The sequence below is a fragment of the Lissotriton vulgaris genome, chromosome 7, assembly GCF_964263255.1.
Source record: "Lissotriton vulgaris chromosome 7, aLisVul1.2, whole genome shotgun sequence".
Lineage (NCBI taxonomy): Eukaryota > Metazoa > Chordata > Amphibia > Caudata > Salamandridae > Lissotriton > Lissotriton vulgaris.
Window position 1 is genome coordinate 1408058822 of NC_141695.1, and position 17365 is coordinate 1408076186.

The window sequence follows — 17365 nt, forward strand, 5'->3', positions numbered from 1 at the left end:
ATATGTCGCCAAAGCATTCTAATTAGCTTGATACATATGACTCCAAGTGAGGCCTGTCTTGCAACATGGTGCATCTTTTTCATCAGTGCTGCATCGGTTTCATGTGGCACGGTTTTAAAACAGCATAATACATTTGCCTAAATGCATCAATTTGTAATTTTGACGCCTCATAACATATCTTTTGCACCGCCACTGCGTCACAAAACTGACGCACAGTGGCGCAAAAGAGGCATACATATATCATAAATCTGTCCCTAACATTTTAAATAATTAATTCAGGATGACGATAAGGTGTGGTGTCTCCTGAGGTTTGTTTAAGGTGAGACCTACTCAGGGTTACAGATCAATTTTACGCTTGTTGAAGAATACAGAGGAGATAATACATGTGAAGGCCTACCAATGAAGTAAGTCATGTCCTCTTATTACATCATTCATGACATGGTCAGTGACATCATCAGCAGTGCATTGCGGGTAAAAAGAGTAGAAAACATTTACCTTAAAATTCTTGTAAACTTTTAAAAATATTTTTTCATACTTTCAATCTGTAAAAGAGAGAACAAACATTTCCAAAAATATTAAAACATGTATTTAAAAATTAGAAAAGAGAAGGGAAAAGGTTAAAAAACAAACTGTTTTTCAACAACTTTGACATTTACAGAAGCCTCTGCTTCTCTACGTCCCCTACACAATCCTAAAGATATATATTTTAAACAAACAGTATCTTCATGCTGATGAAGTGAGGCCTATTTTGGAACATGGTGCTTCTTTTGCACTGCTGATGTCTCACAATAGTGATGCAATAGCAGCGCAAAAGAGATGTAAAGCCATCATAAAATTGTGTCTAACATTGTAAATGATTGTTTCAGAATGGAAATAAGATGTGTCCTTTCAAGAGGTTTCTTTGAGGTGAGGCCTATTCAGTTTTTTTTAATAAAAACAGTACCCAGAAGTACTGCACTGTAAGCATTAACTTTGACACTTACAGAAGACTCAGTTTCTCTATATCTACCTTACATTTCTAAATGTATATCATAAGTACAAAAAGTAGAACATTAACTATACATATTAAATGGTTTATTTTTGCTGTTCTCAGAATGTATCAAATTTCACTTAAATCAGTGACTTGAAGGTATTCATCATGTAACAGCGGGGAAAAAAAAACACAATCAAAATGATTGTGTTTAAAAAACCCATACAACCTAAGAAATCTGAATTCAAAACTCCTTAAAATTAACTTACTTTCCATAACGTCGAAGGATGTCCTATGAACAGCGTCCACTCTGTTGTGCTATAAATATTTTCAGCCCGCCACTTTCTGAAAGAAAACCTCCATCGTTTTGAAAAATATGTTACATACAATAAAACACTTCTCACATTCTACCACATGTTTCCACTTGGCCAAATCATGTTGCAGCGATTCACAACTCTTGTAATTCTTCCAATCAAATCCCGTCATTTTCTATTTTCGCTACTTTCAAAAAGAAAACATTTAAGATTATTTTCACAATTCTGGACTACTAATATCTTACCCTTCTTTCTCACTCATGTTCTCCTTTTCCTATGACACTGATACTGCTTACTATGAAGCAGACTTACTTGCATCAGGTTTATATAGTTGGATTTTTAAATTGACATTATAATTAAAAGTTTTGGACCAATAATCTAGACAGCATTGCAGACTTACATTCCCTCTACTTCATGAACGTTTTGCAATTCCTCAGAGGAAATCCCAAGATTCTTTCCTTAAAATTTTGGTTTTAAAAACACCAGGTAAGAATTTTTAAGGTCAAACGGCAATTTTTTTTTGAAAGTTACAACAGAATCGTTGCAGAATGACCAGCCATTTCGAGACTTTAAATAAGCTGTGTAATGTCCTGATGTTGTTGAAGGACCATCGTGATAGATAATTGCTACAGTTACAAAAGTCCTTCCTGATATTGACAGCTGAGAAGCAACACATTTTTTTATTAAAGTTGACAATTTTGATCCATCAGGCCTACATCGTTGGATCATTAAAATGACATACTGGCCATATCTTTGTATAAATAATGTTGACATCATTTCAGATTTACATTGGCTACACTCCATGTTGTGATCCGCTGCATTTACTAGCTTATTAAAGGAGACTGATTTACTGTCTGGCAAAGTTAAATATATAAATCTTTCTGAATCTACACTAGTAGTACTTGATACCATACAGTTCTCGCAGTCATGCTGCCATTGATAAGAAAGCCCAAACAGGTGATCTACATCTACACCCTCATCTTGCAATACATCAAGCATATACATTACAAACTCCTGACAATCCTGCTGATTATTTTCAGAGAAGTCTGTTTGACCTGAACATTCATCTAACAGATAACGAACTTCAGACACACTTTCTACTTTTGTTCGATCAGTGCTACATTTCTCTAACACAGAATTCAACAAACAGCATAAACTTTGTTCCGAATTGAACACAATCTGTTCTTTCAAAGTCTCTAGTGAAAAGAGAACATTAACCACTACATTTGCATAGCAGTTGACACCAGAACTGTTTTCAAATTGAAAACCGACAACATCTTCAACAGAATCCACTTTCTTTCTGCATACAATTTTCGGTTCATCGTCTTTTGGGCTTTTTGCTACAACCTCCCTACTATTACTGATATTTCTTCGTTTCCGGCCTACCACACGTTTCTCAAACAAAGGATATTGAGGCAAATGTGGCGCATACTCTTTATTTAACCTATTGTATTCTTTAACACAATCTAGATCCGCACAAATGTTTGTGACATCACAGTCAATCAGGTACAATCCCGATAAAGTTCTAACTCGTGACAATGCCACATATGCCATACCCTCCTTGAACACAGAACTGCCAATATTCACCAATGCAGTATCTACATTTAAACCTTGCGATTTATGGATTGTCACCGCATATGCCAAGCAAACAGGAAACTGTTTACGGCGAACATATAAATCTTTAACAAGCAAAAACCTAGCAGAACAACGACCAATTAGCTGTACTTCCTCAATGCCATCAAATTTAATTTTTAAAAATTCAATTCCATCTCTACTTCTGTATTTCTCAAAATCAACAACATTACCCATTGATCCATTTACCAGACCTCTTTCAACATGTAAATTCCTTCTCAAAATGATTCGGCAATTTAAACACACATTCAAAGTCTTTTCAAAACCCGCTGTTTTAGATATAGTCTTCTCTAATGAATCCAATTTTGATTTCAAATTCTCAGACAAAATAATTGTTGATCCCATATGCTCTATTTTGTCAATAGCTTCAAGTTTCACAATCTCTTGCTTTTCTAAATTCAACATTTTGTTGTTGAAGATGGCACATTCTGCAAGAGTTGGCATCAAACATATTCCAGATTTCTTCTCAGTAATTTTCTGAAAAATATTCTCAGGCACAACGTCTTGTTCGGGATATAAATTTGACAGTAATCGTGCATGTAAAGCTTCTTTCCCATGCTCAGTCACTTTTCCAATTCTAACATCTTGTAGAATATTCTTGTAATCTTCATCCTTCGCCTGACGCATATTTTCATGCAGTTCAGCATAATTGAAATTTAACCATATATTGACGTTGCCAATGCTCCCTAGGTACTTCCTGGTATCTTCATGCGTGAGTATTTTGAACACAGGTTGTCCTTTTACTGGTGTCAGCTGCAGAAGGTCTCCGAAAACAATGATGTGTTTGCCACCAAATAACACATCATATTCAGTTTTAAGAACTTCTTGCATTCTCAAATGCACAAAGGCAAGCATGACATTGGAAACCATGCTTACTTCGTCAATGATAAGAAGTTTCATTTTCCTCAAGACTCTTGAAACTTCACAACAAGCATCTCCAGATAACTTGTGGTATTGTAATTTGTTGTCATGCTCCACCGGCAGCATCAGTAGACGATGCAAAGTAATCCCTTTAATGTTATGTGCAGCCAGTCCAGTTGGAGCGGTGACAACACAAGACAGCGATGACTCAGTCCTTTCCTGCAGATAACAAGAAATTGCTTTAATGAGGAAACTTTTTCCAGTTCCCGCTTCTCCACTCACGTACAGTCGGACAGGCTTCAACGATGTACATGAGCACTCTTTCTTCTCATGACTTAATCCATGCTCAATTTGCTTGGTAACTTCATCATATATTTTCCTCTGCTCAACGTTGAGTTGTTTTTCCAAGTCTTCTAAGTTAACTGAATCCTCCAGAGCATGTGCCATGGCTCTTTCCACTTCATTAATAGCAGTGGCAGCTTCATTTTCGATAATAGGTCCTCCTAGTGGATCCTGACTCAATGAAAGAGAACTCTGACTGTCCTGAGAACTGTCTCTAGCAATCTCAGCTGCAATCGTTGCTTCCTGCTCAATTTCCAAAGTCAACATTTCTTGATATTTGGGAAAAGCAGGACATTCTATGGTCTCCTTAGCAGCAGTGAAAGAGTCTTCGTAACAGAGGAAATCTCCAAGCAGTTCCTCTTCTGCACGCCAAGGCTTAAAAAGTTGCAAAAGTGCTAAATAGAAAAACTCCTTTTTTTCTGGAGATTCGCCACTCAATTTTCAATGGTTTACTAATTGGCATTTTCTTTGCTTGACCAGACATCCCTCACTTCCAATTACAGCATACACTCCTTTCTCAATATCTTCTTTGATGTTCCTCTTGAATATATAATTTTGTAGAACCTCATATAGACAAACATTCTCAAGGTGACTGCTTCAATTTGGATAATATGTATCCAACATGTTGGTCTTCAAAATGTCGGTACTGTTTGGTTCCTTTTCTGCCAAATACTCAATTTCCCGGACAGGTTTTAGAACTCGATTTCGCGTTGCAGCAAGACCAAGACTCGCCCAAACGATACTCCTGGATTTGGCATAGAGACTTGCTGAAGACAACCGGTCACAACATTCGTAAGCTTCGATTTCTCGATGCGACAACATCTTCAGACTGAAACTGTACAACTTCTTGCTGAGGCTCTTTTCATGGGAAATGTCCTCCCACATATCCTTCAATTCTGTCTTTTCTTTTTTGGTGATGTAAGATGTCACATATCTGAACATTTAACTCTATGGGTTCACTATCAGCATTATATGTCACTATGTGGTTATTTTCATTGATTATTGACTTGTTATTCATTTTTCATTTATGCTGACACATTATTTTCACATCGTTATTCTTTTGCGCACCTTGTCTTGACCGAACGTCACCACTGTTATGATAGCACCGATTTCCATTAATTCCAGTCGCATAGTCCGTTATTTAGCTTTATGCCCTTACACTTCACGCCCTCACTTCCGTATTTAGACTCGGTTTACACTTCCGAGGATATTCATGCAACTTCCGTGTTACTCGCGAACAGACGTTTCAACTAACTTTGCGGTAAGCTAATCTCCGCTTTTAAACCCGGTATGTTTTTTAAGTTAACGCTTATGCATGCTTTTTGTTAAGACTTCACTACCAAGGGACTTATATACAGCACAGTGTCCACAACTCGGAACCTAGTTAATTGCACGGCCCGTCTATTCACGAAGTCGGCATGAACAATCACTGCTCAAGACCTCACTGACTCACCTAGTCGATTTCACCTCGTGTTTAGATAATAACCTCTTAACTCCGTTATACGTAAGTTTTGCTCATCCTTATTCACACATCTTGGGGAGCACCATTTTTTCACCGTTCTACTCATATTTATGCACTCGTGTAATTTTTAGTTTTTATTATTCCTCATATGAGAGTGCTAAAGCAACATTCCTCGTTTTTCTTTAGAAAAATCCCCAGATGAAGGCATCTAATGCCGAAATGCATTGGGAATCACAGAATGAAATAATGGATATGTGATGGAATTACTGACATGCAGTACAAAAGAAATCTTGTGAAATACAACAAGATCATTGTGAAATAAAGCAAACTTAAACATATGTTTCCAACAGTTTATTACATAAGGACAAACCTTCTTATCTGAAGGCATTTACGGAGCCTGGGGGACATATTCCACCTATTATTAAATACACTCCATGTCAGAGAGTGATACTCCAGAGCACCGAACAACCTAACCAACATAGGAACAACACGTGTAGTGCGCCCCACCAATACCCTGTTGTACATACCGAGCCACAGCCATACAGTTGTCAGCCACAAACTGTATATCCATGTTAGCATTCCACATGGACAAAATCACTGGGTTGTAGTCGTTGATGTACTTGGACTCTTCGTTCCTTTTCAAATTGTATGTATTTTTGGGTGATTTCCTCGTCACATTATGTCGCAGCGAAGACATCAAACTGTTCACTCTTCCTTTAGATATCACCGGTCGTGGAAAGTTGAAACGACATTTGGTGTAGAACTTGTCCTTGTTTCTGAATTTACGACGACAGTACTTTCCACAACGATGGCTTTGGAAACGTAGAACTTGTTCTCTTAGGCTTTTCTTCTCCGTTGCGTTTGGAACAGCACACGTAGAATACTGTTCTATGAAATTTATCACTAAGTCATCCGGATCTGTTCCAAATTTAGGTGCATCCTTGATCCACAGCAACATATGTATATGAGGAGCACCTCTTGCTTGGTACTCCTTTCTCCAGAAGAAATCCAACACCTCTCCAAGAGGTGGATTCTTCTTATTTGTGATGAAAGACATCATAGCTTCAAATCTATGATTGAAGTACCTGCATACATTCACTGGATCCAAAGAACACAGTTCTCCAGGTGTCTTGAATTCAATGTTTTCAATATTTCCATTTGCCTCTCGTAGAAATTCAAGTAAGTCTTCCCAGCCATACTCGGCACAGCTCAGAGTGAGGAACCATGTTGGAGTTCCTAAGTTCCTCAGCATACATTTTAAATCACCATGACGACGGTACCAATACTCATTAGTACCACGCTGACACGCCATGAGATTAATTAGGTGAGAATCCAAAATACTGTCTTGGACATTGACTTTATGCATAAAGTCACTTGCCGAGATGTTTCGCATCTGTATACCACTTTTTAAGATGTGGTTCACTGCATATGACAGTCCAGACAGATCGCTTTCAAACAGGAGATGAAACAAATAGGGAATGCATTGACGAAACCTAGGATCTTCTGCATACAACCGTAAAGTCTGGTATTCAGACGCAGGAATTTGATGAGGTCGCTCATCATATCTTCCTCCTCGACCTGTGGGAAATAGCTGTGGGAAACACCGAGCTTCCAAACTTTCCTCCCAAACACTAATGGGACTCCCTTTGGCTTGTTTCATTTGAAACAACTCAATAGCATTCCCCATGACTTCCTTGGAATGCAAAGGATGAACACTATAATGTTCATATATTTCTTCACTTTTAGAGGCCTCTACTTTCTCAATTTGACCAGCACACAAATCGCTATCCTCTTCATCACTTACTTCCTCTTCTGCAACATATACATTCTTATAGTACTTATAATTTGTCTTTAAATACACTGTTGCCTTTTTGACTTTCCTAACATCCACTAAATCTTGCCATATTTTCTTATTCTTTGTCGGAACCCCATTAACCAAGATAACCAGAGGTTCCTCTTCCACTTTTTCTACTCCAATTGTGTTAATGTTTTTGTTCAAATCTAGAGGCAAATAAACAACTCTTCCCTTTAATCCTCTCTGTAAATCTGCTGGAGGCAACTTCCCTGTCTTTGGCTCCATTCTTACAATAGCCTGAAAAGGATGAATACTTTGAATCAAAATAGATTCATAAGTATTTAAATACTTCAATTCAGAAGGAATCTCAACTAGTTCAAGATTATTATGAACCGCCCTAGCAGGCATCTGGTTTTTGTTTAATTTGTTACAACAATAAGTACACACACGTTGATCCGATCCCAAATTAAAAGAATTTTCTACCATCAAGTATGTGGCAAAATCCTTCCATTCACTATTATTTTCCCTTTCTGCATATAAATCCACTAACTTAGTCTGATTCTTATAATAAGTGCGTCGACAACACACACAAGTGAAATTAGGCCTCTCACTTGATTTCATCTGAAACGTGGCAATTTCCTTCTGAAAATTATCTGTACTGGAAACCTGTACATTATCTTCAACATTACCCTCTACTTCTGAGTCAATTTGAACATTCTCATCTTTACTACCAAAGTAACAAAACTCAATTTCTTCACAAATATTCTTCACATCTATTTCAGAACCATGCAAAAGAGCAGCACATAATTGTTTAAGCATAATTGCTGGACTCTTAGCATAATACAACATTCTCACTAATTTTCTCACTTTATTATGATGCACTGCTAGCATCCTGAAATGATGAAAAACACTCTGGCATACTCTCCTGGAAAGACAAGCCAGTGAATGACCACGCAAACCTGTCATTTGTCTCACTCTGCAAGGATCTAAATCTTGCAACAACTTCATTTTCTGCTTCAAACTTTTCTTATTAAATGTCCGTATAAAATCACAAAGCAAATTGATGGAAACCTGTCGCACACTGCAAATAGAACTACACTTCCAAATGTACACAGGACCCTTAGGACGTCTTCCTAAAACCTCATGACCCAACACCTCATCTGTCTCTGTTGTCACAAGTTTTTCTTTTTCAACTGGACAACCATCCTTCACTTCATAAGCTCGACCACTGGTGTCAACTGCAAACACCAAATCATTATCCTGAAAATAACTCTCCTCATTAAAAAATGCCTCACAACTTGAACTATGCATCCATTCTCCGGAAAAAACTTCACAAAAGTTACTACGATTTACTTTTTGTTTTGAAATCAGAAATTACCTTGCTTAGTTTCCTAATTCTATTGATTACCAAAATAAACAACTTTTGCTTAATTTCAAAAGCATGATCAATAATTTTCTCTACATTTTTCTTCTTCTTATAAAATGCCACTTTCTGTTGGCCTTTCTTAATATTTTTTAATAAATTAACTATTATCCTATTGCGGAACATTCGTTTTCGAATGTCCCTAAACTGTTGTTTCCTTCTACTATCATGCACAGAGTTATCTCTTGCTCTACCAGTAACATTTTTGATTGGTCTTTCCTTTCCATTTAATTTGCTTTTCTTTTTCTGAACTGAAACATTTTTTGGATAAATACTTTTTTTACTACAAATATTTCTTAAGAATGATTTCGTGCTCTTACCCGGAGCTTTCTTGGTGATTTTAAAAGTATTTTGGGGAGAGGACTGCTGCAATAAAAGATCATCCTGCTGTCTTTGACGTTTTCTAGCCTTTCTAATTCGATTCTTTGTTGGCATTTTTCAAATTTAGAAAAGATCTGCAGTTGAATCTGTGGAAAAATATAATAAAAAATGTTATTAACCACTATTACCAAACAGTAAATAAATAACAGTCATCAAAAACTTAATGCCCTACTTATTATTTAACATAGCAAATCTTTTGCACCAGCACTGCGTCACAAAAATGACACACAGTGTTACAAAACAGGCATACAACAATCATAAATCTCTCCCTAACATTTCAAATGATTAATTCAGGATGACGATAAGGTGTGGCCTATCTAAAGGTTTGTTTAGGCCCAGATCTTTGGACTGGGGTGAATGTGTGTCATTGATCCACATTCGGTCCATCACCTGTTTTGTTTGTTTGAGGTGAGGCCAACACATGGTTGCAGATAAGATTTTCACTGAAGAAAACAAAGGAGATAATACATGTAAAGGCCTACCAATGAAGTAAGTCATGTCCTCTTCACTCTTGAACAAAGGGCAGACCTCTTTTGAATCTGTGGTCACACCTAAACTTCATCTGCACAATGTCATTCATAAACTTAGGAAACACTAGTGATGTAATTGAAAAATGTGGAGTTTATTTTCCTCATATCAGAATTACATCACCTGTGTTTCCTCATTGACTTAAAATATCTTTAATACACATGAAAACGTTTTTTGGAATGCCCTAGCACCATTTTTGGGACATTATTAACATGGCTATTTAACTCCCATAATCAAAATCTAAATTTGCCAAGCACAGGTGGGAGCGTATTTACAACAAACTTGCCCCATGAGGAACGCTTTCCATTTAAAAAGGGTAAAAACATAATAGACACTCATATGCCTTATAAATATGACCCAAAACAACCTATGTAGCTCTAGCAGTATATATCCAGAAATGTAATTCATTTCAAAAATCGTTTTTAAACACAGCATATAAATCAATTATATACCTGCATTCAAGAGGAAAGGACTGAAAATGTCCTTGAGACACATGAAAGAGTTTTTTAGAATGCCCTTACACCATTTTTGGGACATTATTAACATGCCTATGTAACTCCCATAATCAAAATCTAAATTTGCCAACCGCAAGTGGGAGCGTATTTACAACAAACTTGCACCATGAGGAACGCTTTCCATTTAAAAAGGAAAAATAACATCATAGACACTCATATGCCTTTTAAATATGACCCAAAACAACCTATGTAGCTCTAGTAGTACATATCCAGAAATGTAATTCATTTCAAAAAATCGTTTTTAAACACAGCATATAAATCAATTGTATACCTGCATTCAAGAGGAAAAGACTGAAAATGTCCTTGAGACACATGAAAGCGTTTTTTGGAATGCCCTAGCACCATTTTTGGGACATTATTAACATGGCTATGTAACTCCCATAATCAGAATCTAAATTTGCCAACCACAGGTGGGAGCGTATTTACAAGAAACTTGCCCCATGAGGAACGCTTTCCATTTAAAAAGGGTAAAATAACATAATAGACACTCATATGCCTTATAAATATGACCCAAAACAACCTATGAAGCTCTAGCAGTACATATCCAGAAATGTAATTCATTTCAAAAAATCGTTTTTAAACACAGCATATAAATCAATCGTATACCTGCATTCAAGAGGAAATGACTGAAAATGTCCTTGAGACACATGAAAGCGTTTTTTGGAATGCCCTAGCACCATTTTTGGGACATTATTAACATGGCTATGTAACTCCCATAATCAAAATCTAAATTTGCCAAGCACAGGTGGGAGCGTATTTACAAGAAACTTGCACCATGAGGAACGCTTTCCATTTAAAAAGGGAAAAATAACATCATAGACACTCAAATGCCTTATAAATATATACAACCTATGAAGCTCTAGCAGTACATATCCCGGAATGTAATTGTTTTCAAAAATCGTTTTTAAAAACAACATATCTGTTTCAGCTTACATGAGAGAGCATGGAATGGGCTCCATGTACAACAATAACGCTACACCGAAAATGCAATTAAAATTTTAAACCAAAATCTATTTGTATATCACTTGAGACAAAGCCACATTTTAAAAACACAGCTTTCTTCATCATTTTCTCCTTAAATCATACTATTCTCTATCTAAATTAAATAAATCTTTTCTCACCTTAGCAAATACTTTTTGAGTTTCAAAACAGTCTCAGAAATACACCAAATTGTCTTCAGCAGAAGAAAGAGGATGCACTCCAGAGGCTGCAGCTATTGAAAGCACAGAAATACAGATATTCTTTACACATATCTCTCATATTAGCCAATCATAACTCTTCCCTCACTTTTTTCAAATCAAAACCCTTCCCCCCTCTGCCCTCTCTGCCTTTTTTCCATAGCAACCACCTCCTGGAAGACCTCTCATGTTTGCAAATTCACACAACAATGTTTCAATTGAACTCTGAACTCTCAGTGCACCTGCGTATCCAGTGCAATCTTTCATTAAATGTTTCTTCCTTGACCATTCAAATTACATCTTTCAAAGAACACATCCATGCACCCTAACTTTCTGTTTTCAGAAATGGAAATGCACCAATCACTGCTAATGAATCATTAGCACTAGAAATCCACAGTTTTTTTTCTTTACAAACTCCTACTGTTTCAACTGCCCTTACATTACCACACTTCATCTGACTGCAGCACAACCTTCTCCCACCATGTTTAATGTCTGGATTGTTGGACATAGTTACATCCACTGGGCTCAAAGGTATGCTGAGAACAGAAATTTACCTAACCTCAATTTACAAGATGTGGAAATTAAGTGGTTGGGCCAAAGAGGATTAAAATGTCACCAATTAATACCATTGGTGAAAACCTTTATGCATTTGCCAAAACCTGACCTGTTAATTGTGCACTGTGGAGGTAATGATTTGGGCACTTTGACTGGGGTAGGTCTGGAAATGCTTTGAGCAATTAATGGCACTTTTTCCTCAAACTGCCTTGGTATATTCCAATATATGCCAAAGACAGAAATGGAGGTGGTCCAACCAATTTTGTCCACAAATTGAGAAAGCGAGGAAGCATGTAAACAAATCTGTTTCAGCTTACATGAGAGACCATGGAATGGGCTCCTTGTACAACAATAACTTGCGTTACTACATGCAAGATATCTACAGAGGAGATGGAGTTCACTACTCAGATGAGGGTAACAGAATTTTCATTCTGAATTTAAGACTGTGCATTGGTACCTACTTATAAGTACCTAAATGTACCATAAACCCAAAAGCTCTTCTCAGAGCTACCCTTCATCTGATCACTCACAATTATTATTTTTTTCTAACTTTTTTCACTAATTTTCCACAAAATACGCTCCCCGGGGCGCTACCCGGTTCGCTAACCGAAAGCTAACCTCGCGGAATTTTTAAAAAAAATGTTTTTTTCCGCACATATAAGCCTCCTCAGCCACCCTCAGAAAACCTAGGGGGTCAAAATAAATCTACCATGCCCCCTTCTACCCATTCTGAACATTATTTGCCCTCCATCTTGTATCTTAATGCGACCAAAACACAAAATGGAGGACTCCCGTGACGCTTAAGGTTCGCGGTCCGAGCCGCTTCCCGGGAAGCGGTCCAAAAAAAAGGTGGGAAAGTAATTTACAGAAAAACGACTAGAGACACTCTCACCAAATATAGATTAGCTCATACTACATAACAATCCCTTTTATTTTCACAAATTTGATTGAAATTCCATTTAGCCATTTAGCCTGTAGACCTCTCTAAATACCGTGAGGTAAATTACTTCACAAAACACATCTGAAGTGTTGGAATTGACAACCAATGAAAATGTTACTTTCATTTTCTACTTTTATTACCTGACATTTGATTGGTTATATACCTGAATATATATAAAGGAAGATAAGGAAACACAGCCATTTTGACTACTACTTCTTGTTGTATATGTCATTTGGAATATCACTAATCACTTCAACTTGTTTCTAAAGGTAAGTTGTTATTTTTAAAACTGAAGTATATTGTGCACTATAAGTAAATATGGTAAACTTTTTCAAATAGTTATATACTATCCCTCTGTAGTAGTTATACATTTAGATAGACTTCTCTGTTATAGTTATGGATGGACTTAGACTTCTCTTGTATAATTATACATTTTCTTACATTAAATCACATACACTTTTTTATATTCCTACTTCCACTCTGATACTATACACTGCCCAAAGATAAATTCACTGATAAAAAATGCCTATCTAAAATTAATCCCAACAGTGCCCTATCTCTACTAATATATATTTTTTAAATCCAAATTTCAGGCAAAATGGAAGGCGAAAACCAAGTTTCTTTTGAAATGGACCTGCAAGAGAGCAGCCAAGAATTGATTGATCCAATTGATCAAATTGACATTGAATTTATGGACGAAACTTTGGACAAAGAACTACTGCAATGTGTCCAAGCAGTAGATGACCTCCTTGAAAATGAGGACATTTTACAACCTCACAGATTGCAAACAATATTCCAAGAAAATAATGACATTTCAGACACTGAAATGTTAGAAAGTTTAATAAATTATGAAACAGAAACAAAATAAAAAAAAAAGCTTTAAAAATAAAGAAAACAAAAAAAAACAACAAAAACAACAAACAATTAACATACAGTATTTGAAAAGTCTATCATTCTTTTTTCCTTATAGTACGCTGCCCAGAACGCTTCCCGGTTCGCGAACTTGGCGCTCACCACGCAAAAAAAAAAAAATTTTTTTTTTTTTGGACCCTGCTGGGCCCTTTTAAAACCTCCACATAAAACCTAGGGGGTCAACGAGGATCTACTATGCCCCCTTATGGTAATTTCCCCCTTTGTTTTGGCCTCCTCTTGTCTCTCGATCCTACCGAGAGACAAGATGGCGGCCGCTCCGGACTGTTTAGAATGTTGACAGACACCGGAGAGCCAATCAACTTCGCATCGCAAAGTTCCGTTACGCTAAAAGTACGCGAACCGGATCGCTGCCCGGAGCGCTGTTACAGATATATATCTTTTTTTGAACGTTAATTTCTCAAAATCCACTGAAGCACATATATTGAGACCTAGCAAAGGCACATCGGGCTAACAGTCCCTACAATTTTGCCAAGTTTCGTGCAAATCCATTCAGCCGATCGAGCTAAAAGTGAGTCCAACCGTCCTACGGAAATTAACATGGGAAAAACGCGTTTTGGGACCCCCCTTTTTTCTCGGCCCCCCCTCGACGAACACCCCCCAAATTTCCAGGAGCTGCTCAGAAACAAAATGTGCCATTTTCCTGAAAATTTCAGCCGATTCCGTCCACAAACGCCAAAGTTATTAGACATAGAATTTTCAAAAATCCCATAGGGAAAAAATCCTAACTATATATACCTACTGGCGACCGCCAGTAGGTAATATATATATATATATATATATATAGAGAGAGAGAGAGAGAGAGAGAGAGAGAGAGAGAGAGAGAGAGAGAGAGAGAGAGAAAATACATAGATAATTTTGCAACGCTCTGTATTTATTGTTCAGGAAGTAGAGTGATTAAAACTGAACTGCAAGGAAAGAATGTATGCTGCTGTGCCAAAGTGTATTGAAGCCGGGGACTGAACACCTATTGCAAATCTGGGGCAGAATCACATAAAGGATACACTAATAATGCTCATTTAGGACATGGCTTTTGCCACAGTTTTGGACTCACCTTCGGCTTAAATAGTTGAACAACTGGCTCTATTTTCCCGCTCTAGGAAGTTATAAGTAATGGCAGCATTTATTGACATACGTAAATTAAACTTTAGAAAGTACACAAAGTAACATAACACACCAAAACATAGTAGGGCGCAGCAAAACGGAAACGGTCAAAACAGATCACAATACAACAACCACCGTACAACATTTTACAAACATAGCATGAAACAGAACAAACAACAGCAGAGCACAGGGCTTTAGCGCTGGTGGCACCAGTGCAACAATGTTTGTTGGCGCCCCTCCATCCGTGGTGCTGACCACTTCCACCAAGGATTCCCTCACCACCACCTTTTAACAGTGCCCCTCAAGTCTCCATAACCACTCTCTTTCAGTAGTTATATAGCACCACTTATACCACTGCAGGGTGTCAGAGCACTTTGCATCACACACACATTACACAGAGACACTTAAACCCTTGGACGCTGATGACGGAACCGCTACGTCATCAGCTGCGGGTGCGATGTGCTGATGACGGAGCGGTTCCGTCATGGCCTGCTCGGAACGCCTGCGTGGCACGAATTCCGCGCCTGCGCTGAGCGTTCTATTGAGCGGGGCGGGCCATGACGGAACCGCTCCGTCATGAGCACAGCTCAACCGAGGCTGATGATGGAGCAGTTCCGTCACCAGCATGCGGCCGTCGCGCGGAATAGCCGTCGCAGTGAAGGGGTTAATCATACATGTGTAAATAAGTGTATAGGAAATGTTGCATAAGCCAGAGGAATACAAGGTGTAGGAGTGACATGGCATCCATACTGGTTGGCAGTATAGTTTAAGAGTGCTTGGTCTGGAGAAGCACAAACACAGAATTGAAAGCTGAACACCATAGTTGGGTGGTCTCTTTAGTAATAAGAATCGATTTCTACCCAATTGTGCTCTTTTTGCAACGTTCATCTATGCTCTGATCTATACTTTGCAGTGTGCATGCAATTCTTTGATGACAGTTAATAATTCACTGTTCCATATTAGGATTGTAATTTATAAACTGAAAGTAACAAAAGGATGTCTCTTGGAAAAGCAGTAGCTCACTGACCTATTTACATTATATGCACTTTGAGATCTGCATGGTATATGCTGTGTGCAGCAGGCATGTAATTCTTCTGTGCTATTTTATGATCAGTCAAAACCTCAACTAGTCAAAACTCTGATCTCTTCCCAGGAAGAGCATTAATCACCAGAGTTATCTTGACATTTGAATTGTTGCGTGGAAATTGCTGGAGGCAAGGAACGCAGTAGCAGGTGCTTTTAAAACCAAAATAAAACCCTGCAGCAGGTGCTTTTAAAACCAAAATAACCTTGGAACCATGGCGCCCCCTGAAGTCGGCACCGGTGCGGTGGTACCGGTCGCACCAACCTAGAGACAGGCCTGACAGAGCACATCACCACTACTGCAAAATGCAAGACGGCAAATATGCACAATCATTCTTGTCATACATTACTAGCTCCAGAAATCTGCTTCATGATAAGGTGGTGGGAAAGGTGCTTGCACTTAATGCAGGTTCACTTGGCACCAAGGACATGAGACAGTGCTGGTTCAAAATGTTTTTTGATGCGACAACTCGACTTGTAATAGGTTGGATGAGGTCAGAAATCAACTGTTCTTTTTCTGAAGGAATGTCTTATCTTTTTAAAAATAATGATACATTTTCAGGCCTAAGCCATCCATTTGCTCAGGGCAGCCTCTTCAAAGGGAAAGACATTTGTGGTGAGACTTCTTGAGACTCTAAGGTAAAGTGCTAAAGTGGGGAAAGCCTGAAAAGTCTGTTCCTTGAAAACCTGGACCACTGTGAACCATGAATGGAGCAATAAAGAGCAGGCAGTGAACAGAAGTAGGTTAACACCAAGGAGAGGAATACAGGAAGGCCACGTGCGCTCATCTTACCGAAGAACAAGTATTTCGGTCTCTCGCCAATAAGTTTGCTGATCTCGGCGATCCGATCAGTGTTGTCATCACTGTAATCAAACCACAAAGTAGTGTGCTTGCCACCAACCCGAAAATTCATGGTAGGTAATGGTAAGGGCGCATTACGGAACTGCGGAAAGGCTTGAGGCGTGGGAAAAGCTGGGAAGAGAGAGAGAGAGAGTACAAAGACCAGCATTATTAACAATCATCATCAGCTAGGATCTGGCATTAATAAATCACTATAAAGAATCCAGTTATCATCAGAAGCCCACCATTAACAAGAATCATTATCAGGACCCAATAATAATAATCTGCACTATTCCTAGTTATCATTAGTGAGACCATTAATAGGGGTCCTTCATTAAGGAATTATTAACAATGTTCCAACATTTATCAGTATAGTTATCTAGAACCTGAAATAAAATAATCCTCAATGGCCCAACATTTATAATAATCATCATCTAGGCGCCAACATTATGAGGATTAATTTCAAAGACTTACTTTAATAGGAATCATCAGAAACCAAGTATCTCTGCCA

General features: G+C 37.9%; 1 long non-coding RNA gene across 1 annotated transcript in view; it reads right to left on the reverse strand.

The window, feature by feature from the left end:
• LOC147705736 (uncharacterized) overlaps positions 1-16972 on the reverse strand; it is a 130720-nt gene extending 113748 nt beyond the window's left edge. Inside the window, exon 1 of the long non-coding RNA XR_015297603.1 lies at positions 16807-16972. This is a non-coding gene — a long non-coding RNA (uncharacterized LOC147705736). The remainder of the gene's footprint in view (positions 1-16806) is intronic.
• Between the last annotated feature and the right edge of the window lie 393 nt (positions 16973-17365).